The sequence below is a fragment of the Pleurodeles waltl genome, chromosome 12 (genome assembly GCF_031143425.1).
Source record: "Pleurodeles waltl isolate 20211129_DDA chromosome 12, aPleWal1.hap1.20221129, whole genome shotgun sequence".
Taxonomy (NCBI): domain Eukaryota; kingdom Metazoa; phylum Chordata; class Amphibia; order Caudata; family Salamandridae; genus Pleurodeles; species Pleurodeles waltl.
The window spans coordinates 4,606,812-4,631,252 of NC_090451.1; the positions used below are offsets into that span (position 1 = coordinate 4,606,812).

At 49.7% G+C, this 24,441-nt stretch overlaps 2 non-coding genes across 2 annotated transcripts; both read left to right on the forward strand.

Annotated features, from left to right (window-relative positions):
* The first annotated feature begins 17,778 nt into the window (after positions 1–17,778).
* TRNAG-UCC (transfer RNA glycine (anticodon UCC)) lies at positions 17,779–17,850 on the forward strand. The gene has a single exon. It is a non-coding gene; the product is annotated as a tRNA-Gly (tRNA).
* A 5,264-nt stretch (positions 17,851–23,114) lies between these two features.
* TRNAW-CCA (transfer RNA tryptophan (anticodon CCA)) lies at positions 23,115–23,186 on the forward strand. Its single transcript has one exon. It is a non-coding gene; the product is annotated as a tRNA-Trp (tRNA).
* Positions 23,187–24,441: the final 1,255 nt, after the last annotated feature.

Here is a 24,441-nt window from a genome sequence, read left to right on the forward strand (position 1 = left end):
GTGCTGAGGCCTGCTAACCAGGCCCCAGCACCACTGTTCTTTCCCTAACCTGTACCTTTGTTTCCACAATTGGCACACCCTGGCATCCAGGTAAGTCCCTTGTAACTGGTACCCCTGGTACCAAGGGCCCTGATGCCAGGGAAGGTCTCTAAGGGCTGCAGCATGTCTTATGCCACCCTGGAGGCCCCTCACTCAGCACAGACACACTGCTTGCCAGCTTGTGTGTGCTGGTGGGGAGAAAATGACTCAGGGTGCCATGCCAACCTCACACTACCTATGGCATAGGTAAGTCACCCCTCTGGCAAGCCTTACAGCCCTAAGGCAGGGTGCACTATACCATAGGTGAGGGCATAGGTGCATGAGCACTATGCCCCTACAGTGTCTAAGCAAAACCTTGGACATTGTAAGTGCAGGGTAGCCATAAGAGTATATGGTCTGGGAGTCTGTCATACACGAACACCCCAGCACCATAATGGCTACACTGGAAACTGGGAAGTTTGGTATCAAACTTCTCAGCATAATAAATGCACACTGATGCCAGTGTACATTTTATTGTGAAATACACCCCAGAGGGCATCTTAGAGATGCCCCCTGAAAACATACCCGACTTCCAGTGTGGGCTGTCTAGTTTTACCAGCCTGCCACACACCAGACATGTTGCTGGCCACACGGGGAGAGTGCCCTTGTCACTCTGTGGCTAGTAACAAAGCCTGTACTGGGTGGAGGTGCTTCTCACCTCCCCCTGCAGGAACTGTAACACCTGGCGGTGAGCCTCAAAGGCTCACCCCCTTTGTTACAGCACCCCAGGGCACTCCAGCTAGTGGAGTTGCCAGCCCCCTCCGGCCACGGCCCCACTTTTGGCAGCAAGGCCGGAGGAGATAATGAGAAAAACAAGGAGGAGTCACTGGCCAGTCAGGGCAGCCCCTAAGGTGTCCTGAGCTGAGGTGACTCTGACTTTTAGAAATCCTCCATCTTGCAGATGGAGGATTCCCCCAATAGGATTAGGGATGTGCCCCCCTCCCCTCAGGGAGGAGGCACAAAGAGGGTGTAGCCACCCTCAGGGCTAGTAGCCATTGGCTACTAACCCCCCAGACCTAAACACACCCCTAAATTGAGTATTTAGGGGCTCCCAGAACCTAGCAAGATAGATTCCTGCAACCTGAAGACGAAGAAGGACTGCTGGCCTGAAAGCCCTGCAGAGAAGACGGAGACACCAACTGCTTTGGCCCCAGCCCTACCGGCCTGTCTCCCCACTTCAAGAAAAACTGCAACAGCGACGCGTTCCACAGGGTCCAGCGACCTCTGGACCCTCAGAGAACTACCCTGCATCTAAAAGGACCAAGAACTCCCTAGGACGGCGGCTGTGCTCCAAAGAAGAAACATCTTTGCAATAAAGACAACACTTTTCTCGCCGGAAGCATGAGACTTTGCAGTCTGCACCCGAGACCCCCGGCTCGACCTGCGGAGAAACAACACTACAGGGAGGACTCCCCGGCGACTACGACCCTGTGAGTAGCCAGAGTTGACCCCCCTCAGCCCCCCCAGCGACGCCTGCAGAGGGAATCCAGAGGCTCCCCCTGACCGCAACTGCCTGCTTCTAAGAACCCGACGCCTGGTAAAGACACTGCACCCGCAGCCCCCAGGACCTGAAGGATCCGACCTCCAGTGCAGAAGCGTTCCCCAGGTGGCCCTCTCCCTTGCCCAGGTGGCGGCTACCCCGAGGAGCCCCCCCCTTGCCTGCCTGCATCGCTGAAGAGACCCCTTGGTCTCCCATTGAACTCCATTACAAACCGACGCCTGTTTGCACTCTGCACCCGGCCGCCCCCGTGCCGCTGAGGGTGCACTTTCTGTGCTGACTTGTGTCCCCCCCAGTGCCCTACAAAACCCCCCTGGACTGCCCTCCGAAGTCGCGGGTACTTACCTGCTGGCAGACTGGAACCGGGGGGTTCCCCTTCTCCATTGAAGCCTATGCGTTTTGGGCACCACTTTGACCTCTGCACCTGACCGGCCCTGAGCTGCTGGTGTAGTAACTTTGGGGTTGCTCTGAACCCCCAACGGTGGGCTACCTTGGACCCAACTTTGAACCCTGCAGGTGGTTTACTAACCTGCAAAACTAACAAATACTTACCTCCCCCAGGAACTGTTGAAAATTGCAGTGTCTAGTTTAAAAAAAGCTTATTGCCATTTTTGTGAAAACTGTACATGCTATTTTGCTGATTCAAAGTTCTTAAGTTACCTAAGTGAAATACCTTTCATTTAAAGTATTACTTGTAAATCTTGAACCTGTGGTTCTTAAAATAAACTAAGAAAATATATTTTTCTATACAAAAACCTGTTGGCATGGAATTGTCTTTGAGTGTGTGTTCCTCTTATATTGCCTGTGTGTGCACAACAAATGCTTAACACTACCCTCTGATAAGCCTACTTCTCGACCACACTACCACAAAATAGAGCATTAGAATTATCTCTTTTGCCACTATCTTACCTCTAAGGGGAACCCTTGGACACTGTGCATGCTATTTCTTACTTTGAAATAGTACATACAGAGCCAACTCCCTACAATATCCCCATATGCTCCTGGAACACTTGTGGTCTAAAAAACCTGGTTACCAATAAGCTGGCACTGAGTTTCCTAAAGCAGTTTGAAATCTTCATGTTGCAGGAAACATGGTGCATGGAGCCAATACACATTTCTGGACATTCAGGGATAGACGTCTCTGCAAAACAACCTCAAAGTCACGGACACCCCAAGGGGGGCCTTACAACATACTGCTCCACGAAAATCAACTGGGTGATCAAACAGATCGACCTGGGCATTGACTGGCTGCTACCAACTATGTTGGAACACTGGGCTCCATTAGGCAACAACAGAACCCTACTACTGATCAATGTATATAATCATCCTAATAAAATGCAAAACAGAGAAAATATGGAAACGTTGATCAGCATTGTAAAAATGCTGCAGAAGCAAAATAAGGACGCAATCCTCATTCTGTCTGGCGATTTCAACCTTGATTTGAGAAAGTGCAGCACAAAACCTCTAAATGGAACATACACTAACTCAAAGCTTGAAACCCTGTGTTTGCGTTGCCTGATTCCTCTTCCTGAGGATGCTTCATCCGCACAAGTAACCTTCTTAAGTGGCACAAAAAAATCTAACATCGACTTTACATTTATCAATGAAACTGCACTGCCATTGGTTTTAGCATATAGGATCCAAGAACGCACTGAGAGCGATCACTTCCCACAACTCATTAAGATCCGGAATGAATGGAACAGGCTACCCTCTGCCAATATCATAATTTCAGCCCCAGTGACTTATGACACAAAACAATTTAAATGGAAGGGGCCAGGCCTCGGTATAGTAATGGAAGAAGTGTACCGCAGTGCTGGCACAATTAATGAGCTTAAAGAAACACTAAGAATGCAGGAACAAGAAAATCATCCTCTAGGAGAACGAGTGACCGATAGGACGCACTTGTGTGATTCCTTAATGAATACATTTTCCATCAAAAAAAGTCTCCCAATTTAGGTCATAGAAACAAAAAACAAAGTTAAGAGCGGCAGAGCAGAAAAGCCATGGTTTAACAAAACACTGCATAATCAGAAAAATCAAGTCTCTAGAGAATTAAAAGAAGTCCTAAAGGACACACGCTGGGGAAGGAAATCTGACAACACAAGGCTCTCTGAGCTAAGAGCCAAATACAAGAAAAATTGCTGGATGGCAAAACGGAGGTATCATGAGGATTTGTGGACCAAGCTGCTCATGTCCAACAAACAGAAAAATAATGAAAAGTTCTGGGAACTGATAAATGTACTAAATCAGGGGAAAAAATTGACATATGAACACCGGAATTGATGCGGCCACATGGGAAGCCCACATACAAACAATGTTCTCACGCCCAGTACACCATATAAAGGAGGAGGCCACTCAGGCAGCCAATGACCCAAGTAAGATAACTTTGGTTTCAGAGAGACAACGCAAACAGATTTACTTATAAACCAAAATGAACAAAAGTACACACTAAAGAGCATCGACATCGAAAAGGTGATAAGCCTTATAAAGAAATTAAAACTGGAAGGCTCAGCTGGCCGGAACGGAATGCCAAATGCCCTATTTAGAGGAGACCCTTCATTCTGGGCACAATATATGATGCTGCTTTTTGATGACCCCCAGGGCACCACGGGTCTACCAGACGCATGGAAAGGCAGTATCATCCATCCAATATATAAAGCAGGCAACCCCGCTAGCCCTTCAAACTACAGGCTAATAGCATTGATAGATGTGGAAATAAAACTCTACTCAGCATGTTTACTGCAACTACTAGCAGAATGGATTCATGACAGACATCTAATTCCACAATGCCAGACACGTTTCAGAACTGGTATGGGAGCCTCCACTAACCTGACAACCCTGGCTCTGTTGGGAAACAAAGCCAGGCTTAAGAAGAAAAGGCTATTCACATGTTTTATTGATCTAAAGGCAGGGTTTGATTTCGTACCAAGAACCCACCTATGGGACAAACTGAAAGGTTGGGGCTTACTCTGTAGCCTTCTCAATGCAATGATGGACTTGTACATAGGCACTTGGGCGCAAGTAAAAATCGAAGAAGGTGGCTACCTCACCAACAGAATATTGATGGCAAAAGGACTAAAACAAGAATGTATTAGCTCCTACGCTGTTCAACTTATATCTTGCCGACCTAGCTGAGGCTCTAGCATCGGTAAACAGCCATCCGCCAATATTGCCCAAGAAAGGAATAGCATGGCTACAGTATGCAGACGACAGTCATACTCAGCCAAACACAAGTCGGCCTACAGCATAGCATCAACGCATTTCATACATACATAACAATGCAAGGTCTGGAATTGAATTTGAGTAAAACTAAGGTTGTCCGCCTAGTAGACATAAAGTACAAATCTTCTTCATGGTTCATAAAGGGAACCCGGGTGGAGGCTGCCCCCACATACAAATATTTGGGATTCACCATGGACCGCCTCTTGACCTTCAAGCCACAGCTTGCTGTTGCTCAAGCTAAAGCCCTTTCATTGACCTATGGCTTCAAAATACTAAAACAAAAACTGAGCTGCCCGTCATATTCACACCTCCTTTCAGTCATGGCAGCACGACTAATGCCGACTGTCACTTATGGCGCCGAAATCATGCTGGGGAAGGAGGCAGTTTTTTTCAATCAAGTCCAGACAAAGGCCTACAAAATGGTTTTTCGGATACCCCGACCAGCATCTCCAGTCCAGGTCTGCCTAGAATTGGGTCTGAAAAACTACGAATTTCAGAGTAAATGTGCTTTCACCAAATTATGCTGGAGGATGCGTACAGCAGAGATTGGTACCTTAAATAACCTATGTTGGATGGAAATCGAGGAGCAACAGGGTCACAACAATAAAGGCACCTGTGGTCAGCATTTAAACAACTGTTTTAAAGTGCTAGGTCTGCCAGAAGCCTGGGAGCAGAACCAAGCAGAACCAAGGGTAGGTCGCTCCCCCTGCCGCTGCAGCTCCTCCAAGTTCCCGAGTTCCTGTGTTCCTGAGACCCACCTAACTGTAAGTACCCCCCTCCTCCCAGCCCCTCGCCCTGCCCCGCGCCACTCACCTTCTCTCCTGCTCCTGCTTCTTTTCCTCCTATCTGTCTCTTCCTCCTCGCTCCCCCTCTGCAATCTTCTTCTGTGTTCTTCTGTTCTTCCCTTCTGTTCTTCTGTTCTTCCCTTCTGTTCTTCTGTGTTCTTCCGGTCTTCTGTGTTCTTCTTCTCTGTTCTTCTCTGTGCTTCTGTGTTCTTCTTCTCGGTTCTTCTGTGTTTCTTCTGTGTTCTTCTCTGTTCTTCTCTGTTCTTCTCTGTTCTTCTGCTCTTTCTGTCTTCTGTTCTTCTGTTCTTCTGTCTTCTGCTCTTCCGGTCTTCTGTTCTTCTGTCTTCTGTTCTTCTGTCTTCTGTTCTTCTGTCTTCTGTTCTCCTGTCTTCGGCTCTTCTACCTCCTCCGTCTTCTTCCCCCGAGCCTGCCCTCCTGCTCCTTCCTCATCCCCCTCCCTCACTCGCCTCCCCCTCTCTCACCCCTAGCTAACCCGTTCGCTATCTACCTCCCTCACTCCTCCTATCTTCCTATCTCTCTAGCTCCCTATCTCACTATCTAACTCCCCCACTCTCCACCTCCTCCTACCTACCTATCTGTCTATCTATCTATTTCCCTATCTATCGACTTCTCTATCTATTTTCTCTATCTATTTCTCTATCTCTCCCCCCCTCCCGCCACCCCCTCTACTACCTATCTCCCTATCCTCTCACTCTACCTCTCTCCCTCACCCACCTCTACAACCCCCCCTCCCCTATCTTCACAACCCTACTCCTATCTCTCTCCCTAATCTCCAAACCTCCTAACACTCACCCTCCTCCACCCTAAACCCCCTCCCCCAGCTCCTCTCACTCTACCTGTCCCCCCCCTCCCTCGCGCTTTCCCGCCGCGACCTCCTGCACGCCCCCGCCCCCCAGCTCCCATTCGCCCCCAGCTGACCCCTCCCCCCCCCTCCTACCTCTTATGGCGGCCGCTGCGCGACAGTGGTAGCGACCCTTGACCCAAGGGTAGGTCGCTCCCCCTGCCGCTGCAGCTCCTCCAAGTTCCCGAGTTCCTGTGTTCCTGAGACCCACCTAACTGTAAGTACCCCCCTCCTCCCAGCCCCTCGCCCTGCCCCGCGCCACTCACCTTCTCTCCTGCTCCTGCTTCTTTTCCTCCTCTCTGTCTCTTCCTCCTCGCTCCCCCTCTGCAATCTTCTTCTGTGTTCTTCTGTTCTTCCCTTCTGTTCTTCTGTTCTTCCCTTCTGTTCTTCTGTGTTCTTCCGGTCTTCTGTGTTCTTCTTCTCTGTTCTTCTCTGTGCTTCTGTGTTCTTCTTCTCGGTTCTTCTGTGTTCTTCTGTGTTCTTCTGTGTTCTTCTGTGTTCTTCTGTGTTCTTCTCTGTTCTTCTGCTCTTCCGATCTTCTGTGCTTCTGTTCTTCTGCTCTTCTGCTCTTCTGCTCTTCCGGTCTTCTGTTCTTCCTGTCTTCTGTTCTTCTGTCTTCTGTTCTCCTGTCTTCTGTTCTCCTGTCTTCGGCTCTTCTACCTCCTCCGTCTTCTTCCCCCGAGCCTGCCCTCCTGCTCCTTCCTCATCCCCCTCCCTCACTCGCCTCCCCCTCTCTCACCCCTAGCTAACCCGTTCGCCATCTACCTCCCTCACTCCTCCTATCTTCCTATCTCTCTAGCTCCCTATCTCACTATCTAACTCCCCCACTCTCCACCTCCTCCTACCTACCTATCTGTCTATCTATCTATTTCCCTATCTATCGAATTCTCTATCTATTTTCTCTATCTATTTCTCTATCTCTCCCCCCCTCCCGCCACCCCCTCTACTACCTATCTCCCTATCCTCTCACTCTACCTCTCTCCCTCACCCACCTCTACAACCCCCCCTCCCCTATCTTCACAACCCTACTCCTATCTCTCTCCCTAATCTCCAAACCTCCTAACACTCACCCTCCTCCACCCTAAACCCCCTCCCCCAGCTCCTCTCACTCTACCTGTCCCCCCCCTCCCTCGCGCTTTCCCGCCGCGACCTCCTGCACGACCCCTCCCGCCCCCTCCTACCTCTTATGGCGGCCGCTGCGCGACAGTGGTAGCGACCCTTGACCCAAGGGTAGGTCGCTCCCCCTGCCGCTGCAGCTCCTCCAAGTTCCCGAGTTCCTGTGTTCCTGAGACCCACCTAACTGTAAGTACCCCCCTCCTCCCAGCCCCTCGCCCTGCCCCGCGCCACTCACCTTCTCTCCTGCTCCTGCTTCTTTTCCTCCTCTCTGTCTCTTCCTCCTCGCTCCCCCTCTGCAATCTTCTTCTGTGTTCTTCTGTTCTTCCCTTCTGTTCTTCTGTTCTTCCCTTCTGTTCTTCTGTGTTCTTCCGGTCTTCTGTGTTCTTCTTCTCTGTTCTTCTCTGTGCTTCTGTGTTCTTCTTCTCGGTTCTTCTGTGTTCTTCTGTGTTCTTCTCTGTTCTTCTGTGTTCTTCTCTGTTCTTCTGCTCTTCCGATCTTCTGTGCTTCTGTTCTTCTGCTCTTCCGGTCTTCTGTTCTTCTGTCTTCTGTTCTTCTGTCTTCTGTTCTCCTGTCTTCGGCTCTTCTACCTCCTCCGTCTTCTTCCCCCGAGCCTGCCCTCCTGCTCCTTCCTCATCCCCCTCCCTCACTCGCCTCCCCCTCTCTCACCCCTAGCTAACCCGTTCGCCATCTACCTCCCTCACTCCTCCTATCTTCCTATCTCTCTAGCTCCCTATCTCACTATCTAACTCCCCCACTCTCCACCTCCTCCTACCTACCTATCTGTCTATCTATCTATTTCCCTATCTATCGACTTCTCTATCTATTTTCTCTATCTATTTCTCTATCTCTCCCCCCCTCCCGCCACCCCCTCTACTACCTATCTCCCTATCCTCTCACTCTACCTCTCTCCCTCACCCACCTCTACAACCCCCCCTCCCCTATCTTCACAACCCTACTCCTATCTCTCTCCCTAATCTCCAAACCTCCTAACACTCACCCTCCTCCACCCTAAACCCCCTCCCCCAGCTCCTCTCACTCTACCTGTCCCCCCCTCCCTCGCGCTTTCCCGCCGCGACCTCCTGCACGCCCCCGCCCCCCAGCTCCCATTCGCCCCCAGCTGACCCCTCCCCCCCCCCTCCTACCTCTTATGGCGGCCGCTGCGCGACAGTGGTAGCGACCCTTGACCCAAGGGTAGGTCGCTCCCCCTGCCGCTCCTCCAAGTTCCCGAGTTCCTGTGTTCCTGAGACCCACCTAACTGTAAGTACCCCCCTCCTCCCAGCCCCTCGCCCTGCCCCGCGCCACTCACCTTCTCTCCTGCTCCTGCTTCTTTTCCTCCTCTCTGTCTCTTCCTCCTCGCTCCCCCTCTGCAATCTTCTTCTGTGTTCTTCTGTTCTTCCCTTCTGTTCTTCTGTTCTTCCCTTCTGTTCTTCTGTGTTCTTCCGGTCTTCTGTGTTCTTCTTCTCTGTTCTTCTCTGTGCTTCTGTGTTCTTCTTCTCGGTTCTTCTGTGTTCTTCTGTGTTCTTCTGTGTTCTTCTCTGTTCTTCTCTGTTCTTCTCTGTTCTTCTCTGTTCTTCTGCTCTTCCGATCTTCTGTGCTTCTGTTCTTCTGCTCTTCTGCTCTTCCGGTCTTCTGTTCTTCTGTCTTCTGTTCTTCTGTCTTCTGTTCTCCTGTCTTCGGCTCTTCTACCTCCTCCGTCTTCTTCCCCCGAGCCTGCCCTCCTGCTCCTTCCTCATCCCCCTCCCTCACTCGCCTCCCCCTCTCTCACCCCTAGCTAACCCGTTCGCCATCTACCTCCCTCACTCCTCCTATCTTCCTATCTCTCTAGCTCCCTATCTCACTATCTAACTCCCCCACTCTCCACCTCCTCCTACCTACCTATCTGTCTATCTATCTATTTCCCTATCTATCGACTTCTCTATCTATTTTCTCTATCTATTTCTCTATCTCTCCCCCCCTCCCGCCACCCCCTCTACTACCTATCTCCCTATCCTCTCACTCTACCTCTCTCCCTCACCCACCTCTACAACCCCCCCTCCCCTATCTTCACAACCCTACTCCTATCTCTCTCCCTAATCTCCAAACCTCCTAACACTCACCCTCCTCCACCCTAAACCCCCTCCCCCAGCTCCTCTCACTCTACCTGTCCCCCCCCCTCCCTCGCGCTTTCCCGCCGCGACCTCCTGCACGCCCCCGCCCCCCAGCTCCCATTCGCCCCCAGCTGACCCCTCCCCCCCCCCTCCTACCTCTTATGGCGGCCGCTGCGCGACAGTGGTAGCGACCCTTGACCCAAGGGTAGGTCGCTCCCCCTGCCGCTGCAGCTCCTCCAAGTTCCCGAGTTCCTGTGTTCCTGAGACCCACCTAACTGTAAGTACCCCCCTCCTCCCAGCCCCTCGCCCTGCCCCGCGCCACTCACCTTCTCTCCTGCTCCTGCTTCTTTTCCTCCTCTCTGTCTCTTCCTCCTCGCTCCCCCTCTGCAATCTTCTTCTGTGTTCTTCTGTTCTTCCCTTCTGTTCTTCTGTTCTTCCCTTCTGTTCTTCTGTGTTCTTCCGGTCTTCTGTGTTCTTCTTCTCTGTTCTTCTCTGTGCTTCTGTGTTCTTCTTCTCGGTTCTTCTGTGTTCTTCTGTGTTCTTCTGTGTTCTTCTGTGTTCTTCTCTGTTCTTCTCTGTTCTTCTCTGTTCTTCTGCTGTTCTTCTGCTGTTCTTCTGCTGTTCCGATCTTCTGTGCTTCTGTTCTTCTGCTCTTCTGCTCTTCAGGTCTTCTGTTCTTCTGTCTTCTGTTCTTCTGTCTTCTGTTCTCCTGTCTTCGGCTCTTCTACCTCCTCCGTCTTCTTCCCCCGAGCCTGCCCTCCTGCTCCTTCCTCATCCCCCTCCCTCACTCGCCTCCCCCTCTCTCACCCCTAGCTAACCCGTTCGCTATCTACCTCCCTCACTCCTCCTATCTTCCTATCTCTCTAGCTCCCTATCTCACTATCTAACTCCCCCACTCTCCACCTCCTCCTACCTACCTATCTGTCTATCTATCTATTTCCCTATCTATCGACTTCTCTATCTATTTTCTCTATCTATTTCTCTATCTCTCCCCCCCTCCCGCCACCCCCTCTACTACCTATCTCCCTATCCTCTCACTCTACCTCTCTCCCTCACCCACCTCTACAACCCCCCCTCCCCTATCTTCACAACCCTACTCCTATCTCTCTCCCTAATCTCCAAACCTCCTAACACTCACCCTCCTCCACCCTAAACCCCCTCCCCCAGCTCCTCTCACTCTACCTGTCCCCCCCCCCTCCCTCGCGCTTTCCCGCCGCGACCTCCTGCACGCCCCCGCCCCCCAGCTCCCATTCGCCCCCAGCTGACCCCTCCCCCCCCCCTCCTACCTCTTATGGCGGCCGCTGCGCGACTGCGCAGCGGGCGCGCGCAGCGGGCACGCCGCTGGCGCGCCGGAGGCGAGCCCGTCTGCGCCCGTCCGCGCCTGGCCCGCGCCCAGCGCCACGACCCCTGGTCCCCAGCTCCCCCAAGCCCCGCTGATCCGCTACGACCCCACCACCCTCCACGCCCTCAACCCAGGGCGCTCCAAAACCTGCTTCCTAGCTCACCCCAAACGCACCCATGGACCCTTCGCCTGCAACTCCTGCAAACGCATCTTCCACCACGCAACTACCACGACCACAAGCCCACGCGCCATCAACCACCTCAAGTGCATCCTGGTCAACGCTCGCTCCGTCCACAAGCACGCCGTTGAACTTTGGGACCTCCTGGACTCCACAGCCCCGGACGTCGCCTTCATCACGGAGACATGGATGAACGCCTCCTCTGCTCCAGACATCGCTACCGCCATCCCCGAAGGCTACAAGATCTCCAGAAAAGACCGCACCAACCAAGTAGGAGGAGGTGTCGCCATCATCTTCAAAGACTCCATCAGCGTCACCACCTCCACCGAAGACCCCCCCCTCGCCGCTGAACACCTGCATTTTCAGATTCGCACCGACCCAAGGACCACCCTCAGAGGATCCCTCGTCTACCGTCCTCCCGGACCTCGCGCCTCTTTCAGCGACGCCATCGCCGACTTCATCTCCCCGCACGCCCTCGCCTCACCGGACTACATCCTCCTAGGCGACCTCAACTTCCATCTGGAACAAAACAACGACCCCAACACCACCACCCTGCTCGACAACCTCGCCAACCTCGGCCTCAAACAACTGGTGAACACCGCCACCCACATCGCCGGACACACGCTCGACCCTATCTTCTCCGCCAGCAAACACGTCTTCTTCAGCCACACCTCTGCCCTACACTGGACCGACCACAGCTGCGTCCACTTCACATTCCGACGCGAGACCTCCCACCTCCGCACTCAACCCATCCCTCGTCGACAGTGGAACAAGATCCCTGAAGAGCAACTCTTCTCCGCTCTCGCCGCCAACCAACCCACCCTCACCACCGACCCCAACGACGCAGCTCTCAACCTCACAAACTGGATCTCCAACTGCGCTGACAACCTTGCTCCCCTCAAACGCACGCATCGACAGACCAACACCAAAAAACCTCTCTGGTTCTCTGACACCCTCAAAGAATCAAAGAAAACTTGTCGTGCCCTTGAGAAGGCCTGGCGCAAGGACCACACCGCTGACAACATGACCGCCCTCAAGAACGCTACACGCGAACACCACCACCTGATCCGCACTGCCAAAAGGAACTTTTTCACCTACAGACTAGACAAAAACAGCCACAACAGCAGAGAACTCTTCAACATCGTCAAAGAGTTCTCCAACCCCAGCGCCAACGCCGTCACGCCCTCACAGGATTTGTGCGAATCCCTCGCCACTTTCTTCCATCGCAAGATCAGCGACCTCCACGACAGCTTCGGACACCAGACCCAACCATACACCACTGAACCCGCTTCCCCGGACATCACCCTCAACAACTGGACCCACATCAACACGGAAGAAACCAAATCCATCATGAACTCTATCCACTCCGGCGCCCCTTCGGACCCCTGCCCGCACTTCATCTTTAACAAAGCCGACGACATCATCGCCCCGCACCTCCAGACCGTCATCAACTCTTCTTTTTCTTCTGCTACCTTCCCCGAATGCTGGAAGCACGCTGAAGTCAACGCCCTACTAAAGAAACCTACGGCTGACCCAAGCGACCTGAAAAACTTCCGCCCCATCTCTCTTCTACCTTTCCCAGCCAAGGTAATAGAAAAGACCGTCAACAAACAGCTGACCACCTTCCTGGAAGACAACAACCTGCTCGACCCTTCACAAACCGGATTCCGAACCAACCACAGCACGGAAACCGCCCTCATCTCAGTCACAGACGACATCAGAACCCTGATGGACAACGGTGAAACAGTCGCCCTCATTCTCCTCGACCTCTCGGCTGCCTTTGACACCGTCTGTCACCGCACCCTAATCACCCGCCTACGCTCCACCGGGATCCAAGGCCAGGCCCTGGACTGGATCGCCTCCTTCCTCGCTAACCGCTCCCAAAGAGTTTACCTCCCTCCGTTTCGCTCAGAACCCACCAAGATCATCTGCGGCGTACCTCAAGGCTCATCGCTCAGCCCGACACTCTTCAATGTCTACATGAGCCCCCTCGCCGACATCGTACGCAAGCACGACATCATCATCACCTCCTACGCCGACGACACCCAACTTGTACTCTCCCTCACCAAGGACCCCGCCAGCGCCAAGACCAACCTACAAGAGGGTATGAAGGACGTCGCAGATTGGATGAGGCTCAGCCGCCTAAAGCTGAACTCTGAAAAAACGGAAGTCCTCATCCTCGGCAACACCCCGTCCGCCTGGGACGACTCCTGGTGGCCCACGGCCCTCGGCACCGCACCGACCCCCGCAGACCACGCCCGCAACCTCGGCTTCATCTTGGACCCTCTTCTCACCATGACCAAGCAAGTCAACGCCGTGTCCTCCGCCTGCTTCCTCACTCTCTGCATGCTCCGCAAGATCTTCCGCTGGATCCCCGCCGACACCAGAAAAACCGTGACCCACGCCCTTGTCACGAGTCGCCTGGACTACGGCAACACCCTCTACGCCGGGACCACCGCCAAACTCCAAAACCGCCTGCAACGCATCCAAAACGCCTCGGCCCGCCTCATCCTCGACGTACCCCGCAACAGCCACATCTCCGCACACCTGAGACACCTGCATTGGCTCCCAGTCAGCAAAAGGATCACCTTCCGTCTTCTCACCCACGCACACAAAGCCCTCCACAACAAGGGACCGGAATACCTCAACAGACGCCTCAGCTTCTACGTCCCCACCCGCCCCCTCCGCTCCGCTGGCCTCGCACTTGCTGCCGTCCCTCGCACCCGCCGCTCCACGGCGGGTGGGAGATCTTTCTCCTTCCTGGCGGCCAAGACCTGGAACTCCCTCCCCACCAGCCTCAGGACCACCCAGGACCACTCCGCTTTCCGGAGACTCCTAAAGACTTGGCTGTTCGAGCAGCGATAACCCCCCCTTTCCCCCCTAGCGCCTTGAGACCCGCACGGGTGAGTAGCGCGCTTTATAAATGTTAATGATTTGATTTGATTTGGGCAAAAAGGAGATTTACCGGAAGGCAAATGCTGTCACTAAGATAAAATCTTTAAATTCTGACAAACAAAAATTGGGAAGAAGAAGACAGCACGCCAGGATTGTAACAACATCATACAAAACCTTACGGGCACAGGAATATTTAGCAGCATCCTTCAACCAGTTGCTGGAACACTAGTTCATGCTCTTTCGATTTGGGTTGATGGAAACGAAAGATATGGTCCCTTCATGGAGACAACAAGATCCGACACATTCCTGTCGACTGTGTGGATACAGACAGGAGTCCTTAGAACACATTTTCTGTGTGTGCCCGGCGTTGCTAGGTTACAGGATATTGTATCTGAAAAATATTTGTAGGATATTGAACATGCAGGCCAGCCTTTTCTTGTCGGGGGCCAAATTTATGGTACAGGCCCAGAAAGAACTAGAGAATAAAGTCTAAGCCGAGTGCGCACGGGTTATCATTTTATGTTAGTAAAGCACCCAACAGGTTAGCTGCAGCCAGAAAACAGTCTCAGGTATAACTTAGTGTTCGTCATTTTTAGTATTCCCTGAGCCCTACTCATCTACAATCACAGTTTTGCACGGGAGTAAGAAAGTCCTAAATTTAAGACCAAGAGTAAGGTTGGAATCAGTAGAGAACATTTTAGTCATGCACAAATTGATCATTATGATAAGTTTTAGTTTAAACAAGCATTTTATGTTTTTATGAGTCTCTATTTAATACAGTGAGTATGCTAAGTATTTCTACAAATATGTATGTTTGAATTGCGATGGTTTTAACTAACTGTGCCAATAAATTTAAACTTGAAACTATAACACACATCTGTCACCTTCTTGGCCGCTTATTACTTTTTGACAAAGAGCAGAGTTTTGCTCCCAGTTTGTTGGAAGCGACGAACACATTCAGTGTGCGCCCGGCTGAGGCTGTCGGTCGTTTCACTGGTTCTTCTAATTGTGAGGTTGTGTGTTGGTGTTTAGGGATTGGACTGGTGTATTTCAGGTATTGAAATTGTGAACACTTTAGAATATGCGCCACCAGGTGAGTGAGTCCACCTCTGGATGCAGGGTTACCACATGGTGCTCTGTTAGTCAGTAGGACAGGGGGGGAGGTGTGTGGTGCAGTGTAGGTGCAGGTCCTCAGTCTGAGACTCTTCACAGGTTTGATGCCTTTGTGGACACCCACAATCCGGGCGATGTGCTTAAGACGAGTCTTGCTGTACTATGTGGGGCTTGTTTGTCTCAGGAAGTGTAAGCCACTGTGAGGAAGAGTAGATCACTGATTCATGGGAGGCAGGAGGGGGTTGTAGAAGGTCTAAACACAGTTGTGTGCCTCTGCAGCTGTGCATGTGTTTTCACTAGGTTTTAAGAGGCAGCGACCATTGGAGGGTGTTGTCAGTTACTACAGATATCAGTGCACCCACAGGGGTGGGCTGGTCAGGGCTTGCTTCAGGTGAGGTTGTGTCAATGAGCTGGGGTTGCTTCGCATGAGGTTGTGTTAGTGAGTTGGGGTTGCTTTGCATGAGGTTGTGTTAGTGAGTTGGGGTTGCTTCGCATGAGGTTGTGTTAGTGAGTTGGGGTTGCTTTGCGTGAAGTTGTGTTAGTGAGTTGGGCTTGCTTCTCGTGAGGTTGTGTCAGTGAGTTTGGCTTCCTTCAGGTGAGGTTGTGTCAGAGAGATGAGCTTCGGGTGAGGTTGTGTCAGTGAGTTGGGCTTCGGTGAGGTTGTGTTAGTGAGTTGGGGTTGCTTCGCTTGAAGTTGTGTCAGTGAGTTGGGCTTGCTTCAGGTGAGGTTGTGTCAGTAAGTTGGGCTTCGGGTGAGGTGTGTTAGTGAGTTGGGGTTGCTTTGCGTGAGGTTGTGTTAGTGAGTTGGGGTTGCTTTGCGTGAGGTTGTGTCAGTGAGTTGGGCTTCAGGTGAGGTTTTGTCAGTGGGTTAACCTTGCTTCAGATGAAGTTGTGTCAGTGAGCTGGGCGCTGTGGGCGGGGGGGGGGGTTCGGTTGGATACCATGGTGAATCATGGCATGCGGAGCTTGCAGGGTTCAGCAATTGTCGTTTGACTACCTTGCTTCGATGCATTGATGCGGCGTTTCGTTTTTGTTGCTGTGATTGGTCCCCTTATTGATTTCTTTTTAAGAATAACATTTACACGTTTCCAGACATGAAGAGAAACACTCTGTCTCTCCCGTTCCCCACTTTAATGTGTTTTCTCAAAAACTGACCCGTTCGTGATGGTGAAACCGGAAGGACTGAAGCTCAGCAGCGCCTTTCCCTGTAGTCCATCTCTCCTTCCTGCCCCAGGCTGCAGTAGTACCACTCGTGTGCTCTTGGGCATGTAAGGCCCGTGTGGTCTTTTGTAAACTAACGTCAGGAGCAGGGCCCCCACCAGTGGGATACGGCATCCGGACCCGTATCAGAATGTGTGAGGTTTTCCACCCCTAGAACATGCCACACTCTGTGGTACCAACCCTCCAGGGTGGCACCAGCATAGCTGCCAAGTTTCCCAGGTCCATTCTTTATGTGTTGCTCCAATCCGAGTTTTTTTTACTTTGAATTCTGGACTTGTAGTCCTGTTTTATAATGGAATAAATAAAACTAAAACTCCCAGAATTCAAACTAAAAACTTGGACTGGAGCAGCACATCACGCACTGACCCGGGAAAACCTGGAATGGATGCCCCGGTCAGCAGCCAGCTAGTAGGGTCTGACCGGCCAGTGATAAGAGCGCATTTTCCCGCAAGTTTCCCCGCGTGTTTATTCAGCATTCAGACAAGATATGGGGGGGTCTCTGGGATGATGTTCCATCACCCCAGGAACCCCTGGCCAGACGGGGTGTATTAAAGGATGCCCCATAGAATGAGGTGGTTCTCCCCCGCCTGTAGCCCCCCAGCACAGGTCCCATCTTGTTCTTTCCAGCGCGTGAAGTCGATGTGCGGACCCCAGGGACCTCGGGTGGATTCTTGGTACATTCTACCTCCGAGAGGCCCGTGAGGTCCCTTTAATGCAGCGGTGAGTCTGGTGGACTATTCGGCTTCTGTAAACTGAAGGTTCAACCCTCTCCCGGCAGCTCTGAAAGCTTCTCTTCTGTGCCGGGCTTCTTTCTAGTGACAATGTAGAGATTCTTGAAATAATGGTGAGGTTGGGTGGCGTGTGTGGGTGGGGAAATGGGGAGGGGGCACCATCGCTTTCCTTAAAACAGATTGTCTGGAGCTGGATAACCCTTGATTGACACCACGGATCTCCCCCTGCAGGTTGGTTTACCGCCCCTCGACAGGTCGAATTCACTGTTCTAGGCCACAGGGCGTGCAGCAGGTAGAGTGGCACCGAGGACCAGTGGTTTCTGGGGCTCATGTCCATTCTGACCCTGGCGCCCATAATACTAAGGCTAACCTACTGCTAGGACCGGAGGGAAGTCAGCATACGATTAAATTGCGGAGTTTGGGTGATGCTGCTGGTTTCTGTCTGAGTAGAATTGATGGCTTCAGTTATTGGTGCTCAGTCCCGCGGAGGGGCTGTTAAAACTGGACTATCTGGGGGCTCTTAGACGGGTGAGTGGAGTGAAAAGTCTGTGCGGGAATGCTCGCCTTAGATGCAGAATAACTCTTCTGTGAAGATATCGGCGGGCTTGTGTTATTTCTCAGAGGGAAAGCAGCTCCTACAATAGTAGCAAGCGTTGGTGGTATAGTGGTGAGCATAGCTGCCTTCCAAGCAGTTGACCCGGGTTCGATTCCCGGCCAACGCAGTATATATTTTTGTGCAATAATCTAATTTCATTATTACTGTGTGAGTTTCACTTTGATAGTAAATCATTTAGTCTGTCTCACGACTGACATTGACTCACAAGGATACAGAACTAAGGAAACCACGAGGAATGAATATCACGGAGAGGCCGGAGCGACTCGGACGCATTTCCACCCACAGGTTTATGTTCTGGATCTCCTCCTGCAGGGCTGCACCGGCAGCTGACACACCGGGTGAACGTATGTGCAGCCACTTCTGAACAGAATCGTGAATTACTCCAGTACTTCGAGATCTGGCTCCATAGCAAGAACTAGTACGTGTTTGCAGCTGCACATCCTGTACATGATGACGTGGGAACTGTAAGTCAGTGCCTCAGTTCTGTTTTGCTGTTCTGTAGGACAGTGAATCCCTCAGTCCTTTCAGCGCTAGTAGCATCTCCAGACCCTCAACCCACTGGGGATTTTCCGGGGTCTGCAGCGGCCAATCCTGCACTTTCTACTTGTTAAGAAATCATTCACAAAACGGGAGATTAACCCTTTCTGAAAGAGGCCCTGGTTTATTGCCCCGAATGTTAGACCAAGGTCGGTTCTTTGCAGTAGTCCGGACAGTTGGCTCAGCTGGTAAAAACTACAACTGTGTGAAACAGAAAAACATTGTTTCACAGAAATGTGTTATAATGCTGTGAGGTATAGTGGATTTATTGTGCTTAAACGACTGTGAGATTAGCGAGGGGAGTAGTTTGCTATCTCTCATTTGTAAAAAAAAAAAAAAAAATGTGAGAAATTAATTTCTCACTGATGAAATTCATGAAGTTCTGTGAGTATTGCATGGTGTGAAATTCGCAGATCTTGCTGGTGTAATAAAACTTCGCTCAGGCTTGGTGAGAAAATGCTGTTAACAAAAATATAAATTTAATTGTTCGACTTACCTTGAAAGCTTATGTCAGGTGACCCTCAATGACTAAAGACTTTAGGGGTGACAGTGCAAACCTTGTGGCTGGTATCACCGGTGCCATTGAAACATAACAGTGCTGCAAAGATACTGATAGCTAAAACCCTGTCCTTTCAGTCTTCGTTGTCAGAGGGCAGCAAAGCTGAACGGATTAATCTTCTTATTTAAGGTGAAATTGCTTTAGAAACTCAGAGAATCTGACACATGAATAACACAAAAGACCGGTTGTCAAATCAGAGCTCTGGCCGCTTTCTTTAGTAGAGGTGGTTGGATTATTAAATATGAAACTTCTATAGTTCACTACATTTCTACCGAATGCGAGGACAATCTGACTGTCTCAGGAAGTTGCCCCTCAGTTGTATAAGGGGATACCTTCCATCAAACTTTTTGACAGGTGCCCGCCCCGTGATCACGTAGGCAATGACGTGGGTACCCTGCCCCGTGATGACGTAAGTAATGACGTAGGTGAGTCACGTGGGTTGTGACATGATGTGATGCTGTGTTAGTCACGTGCCCTGATGCTGTCCCTTGTGTGTAGGTCTATGGACTGTGTGAAATGGCGGCTGTGCAGGTGTGCAGCATGCTTCATGGCCTAAGAGGACAAGTGTGGACATGTCAGACATTCAGGACCGAGTGGCTGCCTGGGGGGCCACCTCGCAGGGCAGAGCATTGGGGTTGTAATGACAAACCTCCACCCTACCAACTAATCCAAAAAGAGGGGCTGGGCAAATGCTGCAAAGGTCATGACATATGGTTACTGTTACGTGTAACCCCTCAACGTATCAGAGCCGTCAAGGTGAGCATGTGACCGCTATGTTGTAGAGGCGTACGCCCTTTTTGAACCATTGAATACATATAAGGAGCCGGCCAGAGCAGCACGCCAAACCGAGAACCATTTCTGAAATAGGTTGTCAAGGCATTATGAAGAGATACAGTCCGCTCACCAGAAAAGCCGCCTCCTCAGGTGCCCAGAACACTATCAATAGATATTATCGGTCCCTAACACCTCCGGTGTGGATGAGAATGCACAGCTGGCTGCCCCTACAGAGGGGGGTTCCAACGTTACCAATTTTCAAAAGGAAGTTTGCGAGCGGCTTGAAAAGCTCAGCCTCTAGGATTTGCCGCAACTGAAATCCCCTATTAAGGTTGAAGGCGACGGCCGCGAAGCCTCGAAAGACTAATTAAATGATTCAATCAACTTCATCGACAGTGAAGATGATGAAAACTGTATTGCACCACCGAATTCACAAGTCTATGAAGATATGGGCTTTCAGGAGGACCCTGATCCAGAGGCAGTCGTCGCACAGCCGGCAGGTGTAAACTCTGAAGCCGCTTATACACCAATGGACCTACGCGACTCGCAAGATTTCAGAGCAGCCGCTGAGTGTAGCAAAAATGCTGAGCAGTAAGCTTATCAGAGGGTCGTGTTAAGCATTTGTTGTACACACACAGGCAATTAATGAGGAACACACACTCAAAGACTTACTCCAGGCCAATAGGTTTTTATATTGGAAAAATATATTTTCTTAGTTTATTTTAAGAACCACAGGTTCAAGATTTACATTAAACACTTTAAATGCTAGGTACTTCACTTAGATACTTTAGGAACTTTGAATGAAAACAATATCATGTACAGCCTTTGTAAAAATTGCAATAAGCTATTTTCAAAGTAGACAGTGCAAAAATCAACATTTCCAGGGGGAGGTAAGTAAACGTTAGATTAGGAGGTAAGTAAAACACTTACAAGTCTCAGTCCTGGGGCATAGGCAGCTCACCGATGGGGGTTCAAGGCAACCCCAAAGTTACCACACCAGCAGCTCAGGGCTAAAAGCTCATTTATGGTCGGCCTTTGGTGCGAATCATATGGCAAAAGGTGGTTTGTTAAGATGAGAGCACTCATATCGTGCTAGGCAAAATATACAGGGGAGGCACTCATTTTTGTGTCAGGTGTATGTAGAGATGAGACAGCGACTTTTATGCACTAATGAGCCACGCAATTGTGTTACATCTTGGGGTTCAGTCCAAGCCATATTGAGCAGACGAGAGCGGTCATGGTGGCGGGCGCCTGGCTGTCGGGCAGGGTGTAAGGCTCAATAGTGTACAGTGAGACTCTGTAGGGCTTCAGTTTTTGCTTCTACATGATCTGAAGGCTTATCCTCATGCTTTGGGCCTCAGTGGGGAATCTCAGCTCTGAAGAACTGAAGGGTTTATGGCATCAGGGAGACGGCACACCAGGACCAGGCTTAGCTGCCACATTCTTCTGCGTCAGGCCACCCCCCCTTTTTTTGCCATTTTTGTGCCATTTTTTGGTCGAGCGTAAGCCATCGGCCTCGTGTACACTTTTAGAATACTTCTTATGGCTTAAAGCAATTTCATTTGTTGGTTGCAGTGTCCTTTAAAAATCGCTAGTGGTCAGTTCTGCCTTTTTCTCACTCCTTGTACTGTTTCAGAGCAGTGACCAACTACTGTACTGATCCACTTTGGTTTCTTTATCTGTTGCTGGGACTGACTATTTTTGTTATTTCTTTGGTACTCCCTTTTCACTGTGGGCATTTTAGGCTGGTAGCGACCTGCGTTTTGTTGCAGCATTTCATTCCTCCCACCTCCTCCCATTTCGCTGACATTTGTTTTGGCTTTATTCCAGTGCTGTCCTTGTTTACCTCCGGGTCCTAAAATACGCTTATTTTATAAAAGAAACACACCATTGTTTAGCTCACTGTTCACGAAAGCCACAATATGCCCTTTCTGGTACAATGTAGCTAAACCTAGAAGCAATAATGTGAATCTTGCTTAGCCTCACATGCATCTTGAGTCTCTTTCTCAAGGGCCCCTCCCTGCCAGCTCTCACGACATAGCACATAGGGCATTTCTTACCTCCTTTATTGGGGGAAAAAAAATCTTCTCAGGCTGCTCTGCTATTGTTAACTTCATTCGAGCTTTGTTGAAATGGAAGGCAATTAGGCTTTCAAGATGTTTCATTCTGTTAAAACAAAAAGAAAATACTTTTCCAGCCTGATTTCCCAATTTCTGTTCAGACGTTTAGGCAAGGAAAGTCCAGTTATGAATTTACAATGCCAATAGCTCAAACTCAAGAAAATGCAAGACCTATAGAATTGCAAATGCTTGTTCTGATTAGTAGTTTGCAGTTGGTGGTTCATGGTGTTTCGTGGTGGTTCACAGTGGGGGTTTGAAAGAGCACAAAATGTGCAATAGCTCCAAAATTCCACTAAATCCAACAAGTGGAATACAGTCGTGAAAAGTGGAAAGTTCAATCTGCCAGTGATTTTTTTTCCTATAGATTTCTGTTTCACATTTTTCTCCCACTAGTCATAGTCATCTAACTTATTTTTATTAATTGTGATATCATCTATCAAAATCTAGGTCATGTGCACTCCTTCTTTGCCTGACTTAAACATTAGTACAAACCTTCGCAATGGATATCTTGGCCAGTGGTGCAGTGAGGGTACATGGTGCCCTCATGCAAGCAAGGGAAATGCATACATGTCCTCTGGTTAAGTAGCAAAAAGCCTAATTGGGATGTAGTGGTCCGCTCAAATTCAACAACCTCAGTGCCACTGCACCTGCTGCACTGTTGATAGATACCATTGTGATGTTCCTGGGGCCACACCCTTCAAAGGATAGAAAATACTTGAAATTAACTGAAAAGTTAAGGAGGAGAATTTCCTAGCGCGAGTAGCAACTTCAACAAGGTATCCCTGTGCAAGGATATTTCGGGGCGGGCAGCATTTTCTGTCGCTATTTGAGTATTCTCCGTGACACACTTGAGTGATGTCCACTGACACAGTTCACTCCAAAATCATCTCTCCACTTGGACTCATGCGTGACTCTCTCATTCACCCAGTAACAGTGCGCCCACCAAAGCAAAGCTACTAACAATTGTGGCCAAGGAGGCAGAGTTCTGACTCTGTGCCCTCGAGGAGAGTGGCATATTAACAAAAAACTCTGTTTGCTGAGTTTATGGGATCTCGGCTGACTTGTGTTACAAATGTCTGATCTTTCGCTGCTGATGATACAAGAAATGTGTTTTTCATAGTCTATGTCACACTTGACAGGACTATAAATTAGCAGCGCCAGCAACAAAGCAAGTACAAGGGTGTCATGAAAATGTAGTAATACATATCGCATGGATGGTCTGTGTTATTGAATGGACTGTAAATGTTTACTTTAGAGTGACCTAGTGCCAGGCCTGTAGAATAGCTTCATGTACTTTAATCTCGTTAATTACTCTGGAAAGTTTGACGAGCACGAAATCATTTTGCTCACTTTTAAGTCATCCTGTTGAACAGAACAGTAGACCTCGTGGCGCAACGGTAGCGCGTCTGACTCCAGATCAGAAGGTTGCGTGTTCAAATCACGTCGGGGTCAAAAAGTTGTTCTTTTAAACTCCAAAATTGACTCCCATGAATTTACCCTAATTTCTCAATTAAAAAAATAATTGCATTTAAAAACTCTTGTTTTATATAAACATAAATGTGGACCAAGCTCTCATAGATTACCTGGAAACCTGCTTCTAATGTGTACTTAGAAGCTTCGCATCATTTATAATGTACCCTTTGGGAAAAATGCAAGTGTTTTAGCTGCATTGAGCAACAAAAATAATGCTATGCCACAATTCTGTATTACATTAACAGGAAGTAGCAGCCTTACCTCACCCCACATTGCTAGTTATTATCTAAACAATGCGTTGGATACTTCAATTGATAGACAGTAGATGGCGCTGTCGTATAAGTCTATAGCCGCATATGATGAATCATTCTTTCCACTTGTGGAGTGGAAAATAAAATATTACGTTTTCCTTCAGCGGAAGATAATACAGAACTAATCATGAACTGTTAAATGAAAATATGGTGCTGGAAGTCAAAATGACTAGCAGAGGACGACTTCGAACCTTGGACCACAGAGTTACAGGCCTACTAATTTTCCACTGGGATCTCTACTGTTTCACACGGAAAAGAGTCCTTAATCCTTTTTATTTAGTGAAATTCTACAGCCCTGTCATTATTGATAAAATATGTGATTCAGCAGAAATATTTCTGCGGTAATGCACACATTATGCGATGCATTTATGTGAGACCAGAGAACCTATTTTTACCAAGAAGGGTTCAAACCAAACATTATGGATCTCTGTACATAAACACAGTGCGTGGTACTTCATGAGATGTATATATGTATTTTGCATTTTGGCCTTTTCCTTTCTGCAGATTTCTTAGAATGTCCCTCAGATTTATTTTCGCATATTATACTGGTGCGTTGAGTTAGTTCACGTGACTGACCACAAACACTCAAGCGACTAAACAATGACTGACCACAAACACGTATACAACGCTCTTCACCCTTAAGACTGGAGGAGTGAGACCATCTGGAGAGGACCCTTTGGGTGCAATAACATTTTCATTTGAGGCTCTGTTTCTCCCTGTCTTTTTACATTGCATGCCTCGCTCTGCATTACTCTCCTTCCTGACACATTCTGCTCAGCCCCCTCCAGGATCTTCGCATATACAGAGCAGATGGTTTTAACTTGTCACCTCTGAACATTTAAGACAAAAAATCAAGCGTTGGGATCAAGACCCAGAGGTACTCAGATACCCAGGGGGGTGGAAGTGAACAATTGTATATTGTA